The sequence below is a fragment of the Myotis yumanensis genome, unplaced genomic scaffold, assembly GCF_028538775.1.
Source record: "Myotis yumanensis isolate MYYU_CA2020_CCGP unplaced genomic scaffold, mMyoYum1.0.hap1 SCAF_10, whole genome shotgun sequence".
Taxonomy (NCBI): domain Eukaryota; kingdom Metazoa; phylum Chordata; class Mammalia; order Chiroptera; family Vespertilionidae; genus Myotis; species Myotis yumanensis.
In genome coordinates this window covers 28,861,717-28,882,545 of record NW_027223761.1, presented here as the reverse complement: position 1 = coordinate 28,882,545, position 20,829 = coordinate 28,861,717, and the positions used below count along the sequence as shown (strand labels likewise).

The window sequence follows — 20,829 nt, the reverse complement described above, 5'->3', positions numbered from 1 at the left end:
TAATTCATATAAAGTTAATGAACTAGTATTAAAACAGTATCACTGATGTCCTGGCCGGGTAGCTCAGTTGGTTAGAGCGGCAGTCACCAACCTTTTGGACCTCACAGACCATCAGTGGTCCATGGACCACCGGTTGGTGACCGCTGCTCTAAAGGTTTCCTTAAACCAATGGTTGCCAACCTTTTGGACCTCATGGACCACCAGTTGGCTACCGCTGGGTTAGAGCATCCTCCTGATACACTAAGGTTGTGGGTTCTATTCCACATTAAGGCACATACAAGAAGCAACCAATGAATGCATAAATAAGTAGAACAGCAAATCAATGTGTCTCTCTCTCCTTCCGTCTCTCCCTCCCTCCCTGCCCCGCTACATCCCCTCTCTCAAATCAATCAATCAATCAATCAATAAAAAAGAAAACAGTATCATCAACTAAAGTCTATACCTTATTCAGATTTCCTTTCTTATTTATCTACTATCCTTTATCTGTTCCAGGATCTCACCCTGTTACATTAAGGTGTCATGTCTCCTTAGGCTCCACTTGGCCGTGACAGTTTCTTGAATGTGCCTTGTTTTTGATGACCTTGATAATTCTGAGGAGTACTGGTCAGGTATTTTGCATAATGTCTCTGGCCCTGTTGAGATTTGTCTGATGCTTTTTTGTCATGATTGGACTGTGACGTGGTCTTGGAGAGAAAGACCCCAGAGGTAAAGTGCCATTTTCACCACATGTTATTAAGGGTATATGCCATCAACATGACTTGATGATGTTGAAGTTAATCTTGGTCACCTGGCTGAGGTGGTGCTGGTCAGGTTCCCGCTGTAGAGTTACTCTTTCCTCCTTTCCATACAGTTCTCTGTGCAGCCCACACTTCAGAAGGGGCCGTGCATCTTCGCCTCTTTGAGAGCCGAGTAGCTATGTGAATTACCTAAAATTCTTTCTACATGGGAGGTTTTTCTGTTCTCCCCGGTTAGTTAGTTTTTCAGTTATTTATAGAAGTATGGAATAGTGGATATTTGTTTCATTGGGTTTTAATCCAATACTACTTTATTAATTTTGTTGCTCAAATTGTTTCAACTTTGACCACCGGGTGCTCTGTCCATCAGCTCCTGTGTCCCTTTGACATACCCCCATCAGTGTGCTTTGGTGTGGGGACACAGCCTTACCTTCTGCACTGTAACATGCTCCAGGCCTGTCTTGAATATTTCCCATCTCAGTCCAAGAATCAGCAATTTCTCCAAGGATCCCTGGTTCCTTGTATTGGAAAATCATATTAGAAACCCAGATACCGGCACTGACTATGTTGTTGCCAGGGTGTTATTATTTATAGACATTTTTAGTTCACAGAATAAGAAAATTGTGTATACTAACCCATGTATATATACATACCTACAAATATTGTATCTAGAATAAGCTAAACATTAGTTTATACGTAGTAGATCAGTATATAATTTATACAGATAAACTGTAGTATCACTTAGTTTATGAACTTAATTTGTCATCAATTACTCTAATCAACTATCATATGGATTATTCTAACCTCCCCCCCTAGCTTGTCTGTGACATTCCACTCCTACAAGGAAGGAACACCCCCGCCCAACCCCCAAAGCTTATTAAACATACCTCTGTGCCAGGGCCCATGCCCTGAGCTGAGTTAGATGCCTACCCGAGGCCTGGAAATCTGTATTTTAATAAGCTCTAAATTGGAATTTTCTCTGTATAGGCTTAGGTGCCACGTACATATTCATCTTTATAGCATTTACCACTTTTTCCTTCTGACACCTTTTTATAGTATTTTTATTGGACATACTTGTTTGACTAATGTTGTCACTCTCTTAAGACAGCAAGCTCCATCTTTCTCTCTCTACTAAGGATTCATAGTAGGTACTCAATAAATACTTGTTGCATAAAGAGTGAAATTACATATAGCATTAATGAGGAGGAGAAAAACAAATATGATTTATTGAACCCTTCCTTTATGCCAGATGCCTTTCCAGATGCTTTTGAAATAGCATCCAATTTGGGGCTTTCAGTCGGGTCTGGTTGACATGGGAAACCATGTCCTTTCTGTCGTGGTGCCCCTACCCTGGGAAGCCCCTTGTTTCCTGCTTTGCATGTCCCTGGAGCTCCCACTGGCCTGGATGGGGCTGTGTGGGTGGCCCGGGAGGAGGTCAGAGGGGGGAAGTGGCAGCACCCATTTATAGTCTCACTGAGGCCTCATTAGGAAATTGACTCCAATTTGGTTTGGGGAGGAGGGTGCTTTTTCCTGCCTTCATTGAAGGTGACATTGATTTACAATTCAGTGGGTTGTATCGGGGAAAGGAGGCTTCTATGGTTGGAGAAGATCAATTAAATGATTATCCCAGCTGCCACACACTAATGCCTTTCTTACTGAGTTTCAGAACCAGGAAGCAGACGGCCACCGCATTTAGCCTTTTACAGGAAATCTAATTGCCCACTTGGTGATGCCAAGTTTTATTAGATTGGGAAGAGTCCATCTTAGCGGCTGGCAGTTTCAGGCACTAAATAAAGCTTCACACTGGCCACCTGGAATTCTAAATGACCTCCTTCTCTTCCTTTGTGGGTGCTTTTGCTGGAGTTTTATGACATAACACTTGTGAGGTATATCTTTCTGTGATTTTTATCTGGGTTCCAGGGAGCTGGGACTTTAAGTTTGGCAAGCAGTGAAAAAAATATTTATTGGATTCCTACTATGTGCTAGGCACAGGGCTGATGGCTGGGGGTTTCCTATTATTTAAAGACTCCTCCCGCTGGAATGTTCTTCCCCAAGATCAGTGGGTCCCAAACTGTAGTGTGCCTGAGACTCACCTGGAGAGCTTCTTCAAGCCAGGTTGCTGGGGTTCTCCCCCAGTGTTTCTGATCCAGGAGGTCTGGAGCGGGCCCCGAGAATCTGCATTTCTAATACCTTCCCAGGTGATGCTGTTACTGCTGGTCTGGGAGAACCACTCCCCTGAGACTTTGCTTGGTTGTCTCTTTCTTATTAGTTAGGTCTCTAACCATCACCTCCTTAGAGAGGCCATTCTTTTTTTTAAAATTTGTTTTTATTGATTTTTAGAGAGAGAGAAAGGGAGAGTGATAAAAACATCAATGACAGAGGATCATCATCAATCTGCCTTCTGCACGCCCCCAATGGGGGTCAAGCCCACAGCCTGGGCATGTGCCCTGATTGGGAATCAACTGGTGACCTCCCGGTTCCTAGTTTGACGCTCAATCACTGAGCCACATAGGCCCAGACTAGAGCGGCCATTCTTGACTTCCATCCCATAGTATTAACCCTCCACTCCTCACCATTCATTCTCGGTTGCATTTTTATCATCGCATTTATCATTCTCTGATACCAGCTTGCTCATTAGTTTATCACCATTTTGTCTCTCTCTGCCCCCCCTCATCCTCAATAGATTAAAACCCCAGGAGAGCACTTTTCTTATTCACTGTTGACTCCTCTGAGCCTAGAAGAGTATGTGCCATGGAGCACATGCTCCATAAATACCTGAGTGCATGAAATAATTACTGGCATGATGAGTCTTATGAAGGAGAAGCCTAGGCCGCATGGGAGTGTAGCAGGTAGACCTCAGGTGGGGCAAAGACAAGGCATTGCATCCTACATGGAGCAGTTTTTGGGTGTGGTCTTCATGCCTATTCAAATGCTGCACAGCAGGGCTTTGCCTGCAAGGTTATGGGCTATAGGGTTTGTTTGGAGGTTCAGTAGGCCACTCTGGATTTGTTTAATTTTTCCATAGCCTTTCCATGGCCCTGTCCACATTGAGACGAGGCCATCTCAAGAGCACAACAGACTTCCATCTGGCCAGCAACTCCTGCACAAACTGGTTCTGTCAGCTCCTGGGCCCCAATCACTGATTTTGGTGAGAAGTGGGGCCTGAAATGGGCTGCTCCTGGTGACCTTCCTCCTGAGTCTACACTCGCCCAATGAGTGCTGAGATCTGGGATCCGGCCGCCACGCAAAGGCCCAGATAGCTTTTTCAAACCTCTGCTGAGCTGAATGAGGGCTCACACTTGCTTCCTTTGCCGGAGTGGTGAGATCTTTGGGTGGAAACACGCAGATTCCTTTCCTTCGTCAGCCTTTTAGAGAAATGGAAGGGTGGGCAGTGTGATCTTTCCTTTTGACAGAGTGAGTGACAGGAAAGAGACAGACACCACACCACCAGCAGCACAGACAAAGGCGGTCAAAACCTCACTGCAGAAAATTAAAGCACATCGGGCTTCTGCGCTTGTGTGGCCTCAGCAGCTGCTGCCTAGTTCAAGTGATGTCTGTGCAGCCCCTTGGCCTGGAGCTTCCTTGCCCAGCCTCTCAGCCTCTCCGATGTGTGGGTGAGGGAAGGGAGGGGGGTGGGGTGCCATCCCCAAGTTTGTTTGCCTGGGGCAGCAAAGGAATTGTGATTTATTTCCTTTAATATAAGCCCGGGGAGTCAGATTATTTTGGAGGGCAAAGGGAGTTTGGTGGGGAGATGGAGAGGGAAGAATTGTAGCCATCTGCAGTCAGGGCCCAGGGCCAGAGGCCGCCCAGCGCGCTGGGGTAACATAAGCTGCTGCTATTCAGGAGGTGGCCTGTGTAAGAAAATCTGACCGCAGCGGGAGCGTGACTTCAGCTAAAATTAACCTTCGAGGCTTCACACGCCTCCACAGTGCTTTGAACTGGACACCCCGAGAGGGTGCAGGCCGTGGACTGCCGGGACCGTGCTATAGGTCAAGCCATGCCCATAAGCATCAACTTGTGGGTTCCCGCCCGGGGCCAAAGCTGGGATTCCTGTGACCATTATAAAGTGGTAAGCAGCCTCGAGGGACTCCAGCAGGGCCTGCGGGGAGAGAGGATGAAGTCTGCTTGGATTGGGACTGTGTTTAGAGATGGCTGCTGTCTGTCTTCTCTGCTAGGTGGGAACGTGAGGGCTCCAAGCCAATCTTTCATCTGCAGAACCGGTATTAACTGCCACCTCCTTGTTGCTTTTTGTTTCCTGTGTCCTCAAAGCTGCATGCGGGCCCAGGGGTGTATTTTTAGAGCAGGTAGAGAGGATGTGTCTGGAAGTGGTAAATGGCCTGAAAAAAATACAATTGCAAGCACCAAAGGCCATGATCAGGAAGGTGGAGGATGCCAACTGGTGTGGCATGTCCCCAACAGGGAGGAAGATTGACCTCTGCTGAGGGTTTGACAGCCATAAGGCAGTACTCAGAGGGCCTCCCAGCAGAGGGGGTTTGTCTGGGGGCAACTTGAAGTGATTTCCCATCCCGACCTCTCCCACCCCTGGCCAGACAACATGGATAGGATCTTCCCAGCCATGGAGCAGCTACCTCCGTGGCTTTCAGCCTCCTGTGGGGAGTCCATGTGGGAGCTTGCAACACCAAGCAAAAAGGCAAGATGCGTTTCTTTTCTTTATGCCTCCTTAACCTTCCGCCTGCTTGTTAATGCAACCCTGAGGTTGAAGGCGGTCCTGAGGCTCGAGGCTGAGTGGCGCTCTGGTTTGACAATCAGAATGGTCACTTGAATGTGGTCTGTTTAACTTGCAAAAAAAAAAAAAATGATGTAGTGTATCCTCCTCCTCCCCATATGTCTCCCTGCCCCTCCCCCAAACCCTCCTCCCTAGGTGACAGGAACCTTGTAAGCTTTAGGAAGGGCTTATTTTCCAGGGAAGAGTGTGCTGCTCTTATTTGCTTAGTGATGACTGTGCATAACTGACCTTGGAATGATGGATTGTAAAACGTTTAAGCCCCCAAAACATTTGCTCGGGTGAGTAGGTATTCTGTACCGGCAAGGACATGACTGATGTTGGTATGAAATGCTGTAGGAAAAAACTCCCCCCACAGGTACCTTTTGACGCAGTTTGAGGCTGTTTTCCATGTGAGCTACTCTATGGAGCCCTCTGAGTATTTTCCATCTCCTCCTTGCCTCCGTCCTCCGGGCGTGTTGGCTCATTAGAGGGGGAAGGCTGCTGGGGTTCTGGGCACTGCTGTGTCCTTTGCTTTAGATGTCTAACCCCACCCCAGGCGAAGCGCGAGGAACGGGGGTGTCTTTGGGTTATTATTACTTTTCAGCTTCAGGATCTAGGCTCACTGCCTTGTGGAAGAGATATCTTTCTGAGGAAGGTTGTTAAAAATAGATATTTCAATAGAATGAAGCCATGGCATGTGGCTCCCAGCTTCGATGAGCATTCTCTTACTGCACGGGGATTTCCATCTCCTGCTGACCCTGGCTGAGTAGACACAGAATTCCAACTCCCGTTTTCTCACAAGACAAGACTCCCTTTAGTTTCATCCTAGAAATGTCACCCCATTGTGGCCATCCATTGGCCCGGCCTGGTTTTTGTAACTGCCCTGCGACACCTGGGTGGCCAGACTGAGTTAGAATACGGGGCTGCCATGCTGATGCTGATCTGTCCAGCTCAGCTCTCTCCTCCTCATCTATGAAATGGGGAGCATGTGCCACCTCCCCTTTTCCCCAGATCACGGTGAGGCTCAGATTCCATCGTGTCTACCACATAGCTTTATAAATTGTAGCCACTGCAGATGGGAGGCTGAGCTGCAGTTAGGACTTTATTCTTCTCTGGAGATAAATCAATCAGGGCTTGCTTCCAGGACTTTGTAAAATAAATAGTATCTTTGTGCAAATCGTTCTTTTGTGCTCTGGGCCAGGTTGTCCCCGGGGTAGGGAAGCCGCTTCTTCTTTCCTGGGTGCCAGCTTGGTATCGTTTAGTCTTCCTAGGAAAAGCCTATTCTAAAAATACAAAACGCAAAAAAGCCCTACATGCCGAGGCCTGAGAGTTCTGACATCTGGCCTGGAGAGGGGCCCAGGGCACAACGGCCACCTCCACCGAGGCCAAGTCCCTTGGCCGAGTTGTTGCTGAGAAAGGAAGGAGGCTCCCAACTGGGGAACAGGCAGGGCAGTGCCAGCCACTGCTGGGAACTGCCTGCCCTCCAGAGATTTTTAAAGCTTTGCCACACAACTTTCCCACAAGTGGCCCAGCGCTGCCTTGACCAGGCCCTGTGCCTCTGCCCGATGGGATGGCGCTCTCTGACCATTTATGAGGATGTCAAGCTTTCTAAGGTCCCCCTGGCCCAATGACTTGGAGCACCTGGGCCTTCCCTAATAAACATCATTCCCTTCATGAAATACCGATGCTGTATGCTCACAGGTGCTTGCTTTTTCTCACTTAATCCTTAGTATAAGTTTATGCTAGATACTCGGAAGGTTAAAGTCCATGGTGCACACACACACTAAATAGCCATCTAAGACAGTGATTAAAGAAAAATTGAATTTATTTAAGGAAAAGGGGCTGGGGGATGGGGATATTCCAGAGGGAAAGGCTACATAGCACTGAACCAAAGAGTGTTGGGTCCATGATGGCAGCAAAAATATCCTTAGGACAGGGAAACAAGGAAGGGCATAGAAGAAGCAACAGGGAAGTTTTTGGCTCACCGAGAAGCCAGAGAAAAGGGGGCCTAGGAGACAGGTTCAGGGGGTTAGCCCAAAACGAGTTGCTGATACCCATTGCTCCCCAGGTTGCAAGGGTTGCAAGTCTTGTGGGGTGCCTTAGAGGCTAGGGGATACAGGCCTGTGGGGGAGGGAGACGGGGAAGGCAATGGCATGGGTGTGCTCCTTGGAGAGAGAACTTGCACTGGGTCCTTTGTCCTGAGCGTGTTTATCTCTTTCTTGCAGGTGGAAGTCTTAGGGGAGGTCTCAGGGAAGGGTCTTAATAAAATATTCATCAGCTTTCCAGGTGTGCTCTTTCAGGGTCCTGGTCTCCACTGATTGGTCAGTGCCAGGGCAGGGGGTCATTAGTCAATGTAGCTAGACATCCTGAGATAGCCAAGTATCACTTATTTTTTCTGGTTTAGCTGCTTTTCTAGGCCTGGAGCTGAAATACAACTGAAGCCTAGATGTTATCTTTAGGGAAGAAAAGTTCAGGGGGTCTAAACTGCCTGACCAGCAATATGAAAGATCAGGGGTCCAAACCACATGACCAGTGATATGCTAGGGGAGGATAGGTTACCCTGGTGGGGGGGCGCGGGGGGGGGGGGGTGGAGAGGTTTTGTTTTCCCAGTTTTGCCCCTTACTAGGCATCCGGGGCTTTCTGCCCTGGTGACTTTCTGTACCTGGCCCATCCTCCTTGCTCTACACATGTCTTAGTAGTACTACTACTATCTTAGCCATACTACTACCTCCACTTTACAGAGGAAGAAACTGAGTTGGAGTGTAAGTAACTTGCCTGGATTTGTGCATTAAGAGGTGCACACTCGGAACCACTACACATTTTCTCGTCACTAACATGAAGTTCAGGGAAATGCATGGAATTATTCCTTACACCTGCTTGGAAGTGGGGAGAGTAAGGAGACATGCTGCCCCATTTACTTTCCAGGGCCCCCAACCCGTTCCACCTCCCTCTTTCTCTAAGTGAAACCAAGACGGACCCCACCACCTTGCTTTTCTCACACAGGGAAGCAGGAAAGCCTGGCTGCCCATACACACCCCACGCTTGAGTTGCTCACTAAATCCGCTTCTCCCTGGTAAACCAGGCGGCTATGTAATCTTCTCAAGCAACTTGACCCAGGGGAATCCTTAAACTACCATCCACTACTCTGGTTTCTTGGGTAAGAGAGCATCCTCAAATAATCACAGTTTGTGTTGGGTAGTATGAATTTTAAGAAGCAATGCCCAGCTTACAGCTACTTACTTGCTGTGATCTGAATGGTCCTAAAAGATCTAAACCAAAATGAAAAACCATTTACCATAAAAAACAACAACAAAAAAAACCCACATCCCCCAAGCTTGCCAGAGTGATTCCATTTCCTCACATCAATCTCCTGACTTTAAAGTATTGATGACTCCATTGGAAATGTTAATTGGGAACAGTGACTCGCCTGGCCATCCCTAGCAGCTACCTACCTGAGACCTAGCAAGCCCCCATGGAAGGTAAGGAGGTTCAGGTGAGTTTTAATTACCAGGCCAGGCTGAGGCAGTGGCTGGGAGCGAGGGAGCACTCTGAGCAGGGCTAGTTGGGACACCTCTGTGGGTACTGGAGTGACTGTGGGGGCAGGGGGAGGCTGGGCAGCCTATGACCAGAAATGTTTGGGAGACTGATGCCAAAACCCAGGAGCCTCGTGCTGGAGGGAGGAGGCAGGGAAGAGGGCCTTTCAGCCAGCATTCCTTGAAGAAGTGCCCTGTGAGCAATAGCTGCTACGTGCTCCCCAGGGATACTGCGAGCTCAGCGTCCTCCCACTTGTCCCTGTGGGTAAACCTCTTCACTCTTAACTGGGAGCAACCTAACCACGTGAGGCTCCGGCTTACTTCCTCCTGTCCCTTAACCCACTGGGAAGCAGGACTTGGCACCTCTTGGCTTGCCTGAAGATTTCATTTGCCCTAGGAAGCACCCGTAAGAATATCGATTTTATTGAAAGGGGCCAGTTCAGATCATGGACCACTTCATGAAATACCCCTAGATGTTTGTCTCCGGGGCTTCTCTTTCCTCCCACCTCACCCCACAGACTCCCTGCTTACCAGCTTTCACTCCCAGGATTCTCTTTTTCTCATTTAAAGCATTTTAGCTCAGCTTGCTCCCTTAAATTTGCATATTCATACACCTCCCCATGGGTGGGGGTGGGGAAGAAATAACATAATATTTCCTGTTTCACCTGTGTTTGCCAAGTGCTTTAGCAACTGGCTTTCTGGCCAGGGGGTATAATGACAGCAAATCAGTGTTAGCCTTGCAACAGCAGCAGTATGAGGGATGGGTTATAAAGGTCTCGGGGAAGTGCTTGGGGCTGGTAGAAATGTTTATTTTGATTGTAGTGATGACTGCAAGGGCATATCTAGGTTAGAATTCATCAAATTATATATTTTAAATATATGCAGGTCATTATATGTCAATTACATTTTAATGAATTTGGAAAATTTTAAACAATTTGAAAGCAAATATTTTATTTTTTAGAGTATTTAATTTGCTAAGTTCAGCTTTAGTGTACAAGAAAAGCTACATTATTATTTGCTTCATTTTTAATTAGGGTTTATTGTGGCCTATATATTTATTTTGGGTCCATAGAGTGCCTGTGTTATATTAAATATATTTTGGCTTGGTAATAACATAAAAGTAATTTAATATTACATTTTTCAATGGACCTCTCTTTCTTCAGCTGTAAAGTTAGGGCTGTACCAGATGACCAGAGGTTCTGTCACTAAAACGCTGTAATTGTAATTGGGGATGAACTGGTCCTTTGGGATTCAGAAACTCATAAGAGAATATTGTAGAGAATCAGAAATATCTAATCATACAGATTATATTAATCCTTTCAGAGAATATTTGGAATAATTTTAGACCAATCTGGTAATGCAGAATTGGACAACTAGGAAACAGCTGCCCAGAGAAGAAAACCTGGCCTTTGGTATTTTATTCTTTTTGATGCAGTTGTAAATTAGATTTTCTTAATTTCTCTTTCTGATATTTCTTTGTAAATAATGGCTGTGTTTAATAACCCGCTTGGAAATTTCCTCTAAGTTTAGCAATTGACTCCTGAGCCAGTACCGGCCTGCTCTAGTTACCTGTGCCTGTCTTTTAAAAAAGAACTTGAGCATTCACTATCAGGTGGGCCCTGCTATGCTGCTGCTGGGAATTCTCACAGCGGAGTATTGCCTATCAGTTCCTGTTCTGTGCCTTGTGCTATGACTAATCTAAAAGGTACATCAACTTTTGTGATTTCAAGGACTTTGGCATCGAGACAGTGAAGGGAACAGATTCATTCATCCATCCCATCCATTCATTCATCCATTTGGCCAGCCATCTCCCCATTTAATTATTCATCTATCTTTTCTTCCACCCACCCATCCATATGTCCATCTATCTGAACATTGATTAGTCTATTCCCCCTCCATCCATCTGTTCCTTCATTTTATGTCCATCCATTCACCTTCCAATAAGTCAATAAGTGCTTGTTTTTTTTTCTTTTTCATTATTTTTGAATCTTTATTGTTGAATGTATTACATATGTCCCTTTTTCCCCCCATTGACCCCTTCTAGCCCCCACTCACACCCCACCACCATCCCCTAGGCCTTCACCAGAGTATTATCTGTGTCCATGGGTTATGCATACAAGTTCTTTGGTTAATCTCTTCTCTCCCACCCACCCTCCCTCACCTTCCCTCTGAGATTTTTTTTTTTAAATATATTTTATTGATTTTTTACAGAGAGGAAGGGAGAGAGATAGAGAGCCAGAAACATCGATGAGAAAGAAACATCAATCAGCTGCCTCCTGCACACCTCCCACCCGGGATGTGCCCACAACCAAGGCACATGCCCTTGACCGGAATTGAACCCGGGGCCCCCCAGTCTGCAGGCCGACACTCCATCCACTGAGCCAAACCGGTCAGGGCTCCCGTTGAGATTTAACAGTCTGTTCCATGTGTCTATGTCTCTGCATCTATTTTTTCATCAGTTTATTGTGTTCATTAGATTCCACAAGGTAATGTGATACTTGTCTTTCTCTGACTGGCTTATTTCACTTAGCATAATAGTCTCCGGGTCCCTCCATGCTGTCTCAAAGGGTAAGACATCCTTCTTTTTTTTACTGCTGCATAGTATTCCATGGTGTAAATGTACCACAGCTTTTTTATCCACTTATCTACTGAAGGGCACTTGGGCTGTTTCCAGGTATTAGCTGTTGTAAATTCCGCTGCTATGAGCATAGGGGTGCAAGTGTTTGTTTATTGAGTCCCTGCCATGAGTCAGACATTGCTCTGTGACCCTGTGCACCTTTCTTCACCTTTCTAATGCTTCTAATGTTCTCCATCTTACTGTTTCAGAGATGTATAAAACTTGTTCTCTACTCTTAAGAAGCTCCCCCTTGAGAGAGATGTGAGTAGGTAGGTATAATAGCCGTGATAAAGGCATGTGCAAAGGGCTTTTGGAGCCAAGAAGAAGGAACAAATAATTCTGTGTTGGGAATTAGAAAGTGGGTTGGGAATGGCTTTGCAGGGATTGACACTTGACTAGGTTTTAAGACACTGAGTTGGCGTTTGCCAGGTGGTGGGGTAGAGGGTACTGGTTGCAGAGAAGACAGCGTGGGCAAAGGCACAGCGGCTGGGGAGCCAGACACACAGGGTTGCTTAATCATAGGTGCAGTAGGGTTTCAGAGAAGGGAAAGAAGCCTGGCAGTCCGGGTTGGTTTCTAGGAGAAGGCAATGTCCTGCTAAGTGGACGAGATGAGGGAGGACATGCCAGGCCAGAAAACCCACCAGCAGGGCTAAAGCTCAATGCAGCCTGGAGCCCATGGTATGAGAGGTGGGCCTGAGAGATTCATGGGTTGGGGACATGGAGGAAAGGCAGGAAAGGGAACTAACATTTAACATTAAACATGTGCTGGGCACTGTGTTAAGCAGCTTTGCAAACATTAGGCACAATAGCCCTCAATAGACAATGGAATAATAGATCATCATCCCATTTTAAAGATGTGGAAGCTGAGACTCAGAAGGATGGTTTTCCCAAGGTTACAAACCTTGGCATACTCTGTGCCCAAATATGTGTGGGGTTCTTTAGCTTTAGTATTTCCCTCTGTCCAAAATCCCCTGGAGAGGAAGCTGAGACTCAGAGAGGTTAAGCAACCTGCCCGAGGTCACCCAGGACTCCAGGGTCCTGGCTGGGGAAGAGCCTGTGCCTGGAAAGCTAAGCCGATGCAGTTGGGCTGGATGGGAGTGACCGAGAGGCACAGTGGCTGGCATCTCTTTACCTGGAGTCAGTGTGCAGATGAGGGGAGCTGTGGAGATTTGCAAGACCAAATAGAGGCCAATACGTAAAAGGTCAGTTAAGAAGCAGACTGGAAAGAGGCCTGTATTATTGCCCAGGTTGTCACCATCCCCTCAGGTGTGGCCGCCCTGCCAGGCAGCGCTGAGAAGCTCCTGTGGGTTTTGGGATGATTACTATGAAAGTGCTCAGCAGCTGCCCCCAGACGTGCAGGGAAGGGCCCGACCCCCACCACAGCCGTAGGGGAAGCACTTGGAAGGAGAGCATGTCGGATTAGTGACCAATGAACACGGGAAGGGCCAGAAAATACTTGAAAAATTCCAAGTGGGCTCTGACACTTGGTTTTCTTGGAGCTGTTAGACCTGCGGTTGAAAGTTGTTACGATCTCACTTCTCAGGTTGGAGGAGGTGAGAGGAAGCACTGCTGAGGGGCCCCATTTTATTCGGAAGCAGGCAGGAGCAATTTCGTCTTCATCCTCGCCTGCCCTTTTTTGATTTTCCAGGGAGGCCCCAGGAGAACTGGCTGCAACTCTGCCATTGTGAGAGCTCCTGGCAGGCTGCCTGGGGCCAAGGGAGTAGCCCCTGCTCTTAGCTCTGAGACCCTGTGCACCTTTCAGAGCCTCTATTTTCCAGTATATAAAATGGGGATGATCATTCATTTATTTAACCGATATTTAGTCAGCACCTACTACATGCCAGGCACTGTATTGGATATTTGGAAAACTTCAGTGAATAAAACAGATAAAAATTCCTGTCTTCCTGGAGCTGTCACCCCAGCAGGGAGAGATTATAGATGAGGTCGCAGGTGTAAACTCCTGGTACACAGTAGGCTTTTTACAGAAGCACCTATCCCTCATGCATAGGTGATGTTGACCAAGTGAGGAAGTGAATGGGAAAGTGTTGTGTTTGATATGAATGTGGTGCAGAGCGATGCCTGTCCCAAGAGAACCGAGTGCAGAAAAGGGGGGATCATAGGCACTGAAAGTGGGTTAACGCAACGTGTGGAGTAAGCAAGCGCCTACATGCTCATCCTTAAGATCTCACCAGTCCCTCCCAGCACGTTCACCAGCCTGGTTTATTTTCCTAAAGGCACAGTTTCAAAACCTCTGGAGTTGTTGTGCACGCCCACCTGCTGCTTGTTCCTGTCCCTGACAGACAATGCAGCCATTGTGTGGCCTGGGCCGTTCCCAGGCCCGGCCCGACATTCAATGCAAGGGTCTCAGGCTGGCCTTGCCCCACTTCAGTCTGGAACTGGGGGACTTTACTCCTGAGTGTTTCCCTGTTTGGATACAGTCCTGCACCCGTAACTCATGTCCTATTGGCATTTTTAGTTTTGTGACACTGTTGTGAAGTTATGTTTGCTTTGTGCTTTGGTGACATGGGAAAGTGTCAGCTCCCCTCTTGGATCTGTTAGCCCTGAGTGACAAGCGGCCACTCTGTTCCCAGGGGCAGGACAGGGTGACACTGTGTTGGCTATTGTGCAATAAGCCTTGCCCTCTCCTGCTGCTTTTCCCACACTGCTGTGGCACTTGACCTTCGATGGCTGGTGTTCCCGTGCCGGCCTCTCAGCAGCCGTGTGGCATCATTAGGAGCTAGTTACTTCTTCCCAACCCGGCATACTTGTCACGTGACATTGGGAGAGTCATGTCACCCCTCAGAGCCTCAATTTCCTCATTTGTTAAAAGGAGGAAATAATATCTTTTTCCCAATAGAGTAGCAAGAACTAAAGGAATCCATTGTTTGCAAAGTGCTTGCATTGAATGTCATCTTCTTCCTGGGAATCATCATAGCTCACGTACTGCGCCCTTACTATGTGCCCTGCACTGTTAGATTACTGTCTCACAATAACCTGAATAGGCAGTTGATCCATTTTACAGACGAGGACGCTGAGGCTCAGGCAGTTTAGGTCATTTGTCTAGGATAACTCTGCCAGGCACCGAGTGCTTGAGGCATGATTGGAACCTAAGTGGTCTGACTAGCAGGTGTTCTCTGAAGTCACCATAGACATTTGAAGTCACTACGTAAGACTGCAGCGAGAGCAGAACCCAGTGCAGGCAGCTGCTCAGGCAGTGCTTGCGTAAAGCACCGAGTGGGCATGAGGCTCTAAGCAGTGGATCTTGGCTTGATATTCATGGGTAAAGCAGGAGTAAGGATGGTGCCAGGATGTGGAGCAAGATGGAAATCCAGGTTAGCGATAAGCCCTGCCCTTCTCTCTAGCCACTTGCTATGTATACACACAAGTGGGCAGGTATCAGGGTGTATCTCTGGTGGTTGTGGATAAGTAGATTACTGGAGATAACAAGGGAGGAAACAGCAGTGGGTTCCTCCCTTCCTGCTGCTATGTACTGTCTTCTGGGTCCAGGCAGAGACGTATACTCCTTGGTATAAATAAGTTCATATTAGCCGTATTGCAAACCTTAACCGTACTACAAAACGTATGCCGAGAGGGAGGGCTGGTGGTACCATTCCACATGTGCTCAGGTAGGAACACACAACCCAGTCACACCTTGGGGCTCCTGGAGCCCAGCTTCCCAGCAGCCTTACCTGCCTGGAGACCAGCTGAAAAGCCTTCTCTCCTGAACCTGGGGGCAGCTCAAAGGGGTGCCACAAAGTCCCATCAAGCCTCTGACTTGAACAGTACTTTCTCTTACTTTACACCCAGTTTGAAAGGAACTGGCTCTTTTACAAAAGGCCCAGCAACTCAGCAGGCCCTAAGGCAGCCGTGGGCAAACTACGGCCCGTGGGCCGGATCCGGCCCATTTGAAATGAATAAAACTAAAAAAAAAAAAAAAAGACCGTACCCTTTTATGTAATGATGTTTACTTTGAATTTATATTAGTTCACACAAACACTCCATCCATGCTTTTGTTCCGGGCCTCTGGTCCAGTTTAAGAGCCCATTGTGGCCCTCGAGTCAAAAAGTTTGCCCACCCCTGCCCTAAGGGCATCAAACACTATTACTCATAGCAATGTCTGTGGGCCATCAAGGAAAAAGTGAAACTGGGTTCATTTAAAAAGCAGGGATCATGATAACCCATTTGGGAAAGATTTCCAATGGAATAAAAATGTGTGGCTCTCAGAAGTGTAAACTCTCCACAGTCTAGAATAACTTATTCCCCAGAATTTAGATAGCCTAGAGTTTATTAATTGGCATATGAATAAGCACCATTTATTTAACCCTGTGTGTCAGACACATATGCTCTCATTTAATCCATAAAACAACCCTGTTCATCACTGTCACACAAGTGAGCAACCCCAGCCCCCAGCCAGAACATGACTCCCGCAGCTGGTAAGAGGCAGAGCCAGATCTCAGTCCTTGTCCACACCAGCTCCCAAGACTCCAAATATACTGCCCTTATGATTACTGGGATTTATGAAAAAGCACAAATGACTGAAGTCATGCATTGGGAGATGGCAAAGGTGGGATGGAAGGAGAGTCATTGCCCTCTGGGTGGGCATGTGGTGGCACCAAGGACATCGGGCAGAATGGGACTCTTCTGAGAAACCAGGGAGCAGGGGAAAAGCCACCAGCTAATTTCAGGCCCCACCCACCACCCCATGCAGTTTAAAGGTTATGTGGCTGTACCTGTGGGGTAGGTAGCACACTCCTTGCTAGATGCTGGGGATGCAGATGTGAACGTGTTACCAGCTTTACCCTTGATAACAAATGGTGCATTTTGATTTTCATAAAATTGTGAATAATTAGATAATCACTCTTAGTGGTATTCAGGTTCTGGGTATACACTCTATTCTATTGTTGCAGTATTATTTTTGTACACCAGAACAAGCAGATCTAAACCATTTAATCACATACTGCTCAGTCATGGAAACAGTATGTTGATGACGTGGCCATAGTTAGAGTGAGACCTCTTGAATGGAGGCCAAACAGTAGTGTTCTCTTTACAACTGCTCGACCGGAAAGCACCTCTGATGCTGAATGACTGGCTCACTTTCTCTTCACACTGGCATTTCTTTCCAAGAGATACATTTCACCCTTCTCCCGAAGCCGCTATCCTAATGCTACACTGCCTTCCGGCCCCATCAGGCTGTCCGGCATATGGGTCTGGATTTATAGTTAAGTCCACAGGTGCATTTGTTTTGTGGCATTTTTCTTGGGTTCCTTACTTAGAATGTCACCCCTTCCCCCTCCCGCCGCCCCCCCCCCACTTCACTTGAAGGCTAATTGCAGTATAAACGTATTATCCTCATTGGTTTAACACAGTGCGATTATTATGTTTTCTTGTTACAGCTAATAATCAGGTTCTTTACTTCAGTCGATCTGTCAAAATTTTCCCTCTTTGATTTCAGCCTGCGTGATATGGAAGGATGTGGCATTATAAGCAAACAAATGACTGGCATGCTCCTTGAAATTCTGTCAGGGGTAATAAGTGAATCAAAACAAAGTCACTCTTCAGCTGCCATCACCTTCCCCCTTTTATTTCTTTGAGCCTTTGACAGCAGCCTGGGGGTGTAGAGAGAGAGAGCTAGGCTCAGGCAGGTGGAGGGATCAGAGTGGGAAAGCAATGGGAAAGACGCCTCAGATGCTAGGGTGAAATGATTCTGGAGCTTTTCTCTAGACTCGTTTCTTTGGAGCTGGGGGTGGGGACGGTGGTTTTGTTCTTTCTTCTTGTGTGGTTTTTTTTGCTGTTCATTTCTTCTGAACGTTCACAGATCAAGGATCAGTGGACTCAGGGTTAAAGTAATAGCAGCCCTCAAGGCTCCAGAACTCTGGGGAAGAGACGGCTCTGGAGAGGTGGATTCTGAGTGTCTGAGGCTTAGACAGGAAGCCTGCATGCTTTAGCTTAGCCGCTGCCTCAAATCTTTCACGCGTACCCAGCTCCATTTTTGCTGAGTTGTGCAATCCCCCGAGGGAGTCTGTTTTGATGCCTGGGGATATTGTGGGTTTATTTTCCAAGGGTGCCCCTTGGGAGAATGGTATTCACTGCATGAACTACTGAGACAGCTAGTGACGTAGATGGGGCTGACTCATGTCAGGGCTTCTTAGCATGGCCTGTGAAACTGGTTTTTAAAATAAACCTGGGTGTTTTCTTGTGACTCACTTATGCAAAAAGTTGAGAGCTGGAGACGAGGGAGGGGAGGGGAAACTCCAGATAATTAATGATTCTTGGGGATGGATCCTGATTAATGAGCCTGAGCTATAGAGTGATTTATTTTCTCTCTTCCTTGCTCTTTTCAATCGATAAAGAGACTTGAGATCATGGTTTGAGGATTCACTGCGAGAACACATTATTTAAGTCTCAAATGTAATCAGTTTCCCAAGGATTCGCCCTTTTTTCTTTCTGTTCAGCTCAACGGGGCAATCACTTACCGACCTGCTGCCGTGTGCCCCCTCCCTGTGAGGCAGCAACGATGGGCAAGACACATTCTCTGCCAAAATATGATGGTGAGGGTGCGAAGGTGGTTCCAGTGTTCAAATTCTCTACACTCTGCATCATATGCAGCTCGGGATGCAATCAGGGAATCACGAGGGGCTTCATGGGAGGGAGGCTGGGGACTGGCATTGGGTTGGGCCTTGCAGGGTGGCCCTAGGTGGAGGCACTAGGGTGGGAGGACCGGCATGCGTTTGGAGGCTGGGAAGTGTGAGGTTTGTCATTTTCCTAAGGGTCAGCTTAATCATTACCACTGAGCACTTGGTATGTGTAGACATATCTCCTTCAGTCGCTGTAACACAGAGTAAGTGGAAATTTTATTTTTTTCTGTAAAAAGCTGGAGAGTAAATATTTGAGGCTTTGTGGGCCAAAAGGTCTGTCACCACTACTCAACTCTGCATTGTAGCGTGAAAGCAGCCATGGACAGCACATGGTGTGACCGTACCAGTAGAACTTTGTTTATAAACACATGTCAGCTGGGTTTGGCCGGCTCCCAATGTGCCACTCCCTGTTTCTAATATATTTGGCATAATCTCCATTGTATGGAGGATAAAACTGAGGTCTGAGCAAAGCTAATAGAAATTCATTTGCCCAGAGCCAGGGGCCTACTTGACTTGGTCAATTCTAAAACCCATGCGCTTAATTTCCACACGCACTGCCTCCTCTGCAAAAGGGTCAGATATGGTCTGGGGAAGAGCAGGGGATAATACGACGCCCTTGAATCTCAGTGTGATCGCTGAGAACTTTAATTCAGTGGGAAGTGGGGAGTCATTGATGATCTTTTGAGCAGGCGGTCAAATGAGAGCTGTGCTCTGGGAGATTAAGTTGGCAGTGGTGTGCCGGTGGATTAAAGCTCAGAGAAGAAGAGCTCTTGTTTTAAACCGCTTGAGGTAGGGAGATTCATTTCTTTGGCAGAGCCATTTCTGACTGCTGTGCAACATTAAAAGCTCTCCCTGGTGTACCAGCTACTTACATGACTTGGACACAGATCTGGCCCTTTGCCTTTCAATGTTTTTCTCCCTCCCTCTTGCCCTGTTAACAATTTCATTTAATGATCCTTGACTTTTCAGATTGGCCACTGTGATGACCAAGATGGCACACCATTTCCTTAGCTTTCTCAGTGCTTACAAAGTTGAAAATGATCTTTTGCTTTATTAGATGTTTAATCTCTGGCAACTTGGAAGTCACAGGGAAGGAAAGTAAGGAGGATTTAAGGGTGGTCCCAGGTGTGAAATAGCACCACACTGCAGTGTGCAGTGCATTTGTGGGTCTCTGCACTGGAAGACTGGGCTTCCGGGTCGGGGTGGGGTGGGCAGGGCTAATCTGTTCTTAGGTCTTAAGGAGACAGAAAGTGCAGTCCTGCCTTTCCCTTTTGGGGATGATACCCTTACAGTCCCAGGTGGAGTAGTCAGAGGTGCCCCCTCTCTGCTTTGCAAGATCAGGCCCTGACCGACAGACCCCATCCCAGGGCCCTGAGAGGCAAGGAGGGCCCCATTGTGTGAGAGTACTTTGGGCAGGATGTTCTGAAGAATAGGATGGAGGGCGAGAGTCCCGGTAAGGGCAGGGCTCCCGCTGCTCTTTAGTCACAGGAGGTCTACAGGCCGGCTGCTGGAGATACCATGATAACCTTTATCATTTGGATGCAGACACCATATGGGTTAGTCTGTGAACTGTTGGTGCTAATAAATGCCCAGTTGAGGTAGGATAGTTATCTTTTTTGAGTAGTCATTTGCTTGTACCACTCTGGGGGAGAAAAAGTGCTGATAAATGTGGTCTACATATCCCTCCATTAGCTCAGAAATCCATGCATGGAGCTTAGCACTCAAAATTGGTAAGGAGGTTTTAAATTGTGTTTGCATTTGGCTTATGTCAGTTAGGAAAGTTTTCAATGAGAGCTTTTTCATGCTTGTTGGCCTGTTTGGAAGAAAACATCCTTTTGTGCTGATTATGTGACCGAGAGGAGCAGGTCTGTGTATGGCTGCAAAGGGGTCTGCACTCCTGATCTCATGGGCGACCCAGCCTCTGCCTTTCGGGGTGTGGTGTACACCAATGCTGCATTCAGATATGTTGGAATTTGCTGGGTTTTGTTCACAGAATCCCAACAGTGGACACGATGCCTGGCTTTTCAATTACACCGATTAAATTTGAGATTACTGCGAGGCCATCAATAACTCTACTCACACAAGAGTAATTGAGGGGCTCTGTGTTTTCGTACTTGGCTTTTTTTTTTTACAAGGGACCCAGGCTCCTGAGAACTCGGTTAACTCAATAGCCCTTCATACCCAGAAATGGCCCATTAAAAGATGCCTATTGGGTGGTAACCTCCCCATACGTTTTCTCAATAAAGAGAAAAAGATTGGACGGGGCGGGGTGGCGGCGGTGGGGTGGAGGAGGCCTCTCTTGCATTTAGAGCCTCAGCCTCTCAAAGCGTCTGGCGCAGACTGTTTAGTTCCGTGTCCCCTGGCCCATTCAGGCCTCTGCGTGTTTTGAAGCTTTCTTTAGCTTTTCCCTGAGCCTTGACGGCAGATCTCTCAATAGGCGAAAGCCCAGCTATGGCTGCTGAATGCCCCCTCGGCACAATGCCCTGAATGTTAATGGTGCTGGCTGGCCCCAGACAGCTCACCCGCGGGACGGGGGCTGCTGCACAGGCCCAAGCAGCTGCCTCAGACCAGATGGGGTCCGACT

At 47.3% G+C, this 20,829-nt stretch overlaps 1 protein-coding gene across 4 annotated transcripts in view; it reads left to right on the top strand.

The window, feature by feature from the left end:
- NAV2 (neuron navigator 2) overlaps window positions 1–20,829 on the top strand; it is a 366,387-nt gene that overhangs the window by 106,629 nt on the left and 238,929 nt on the right. The window lies entirely within an intron of this gene.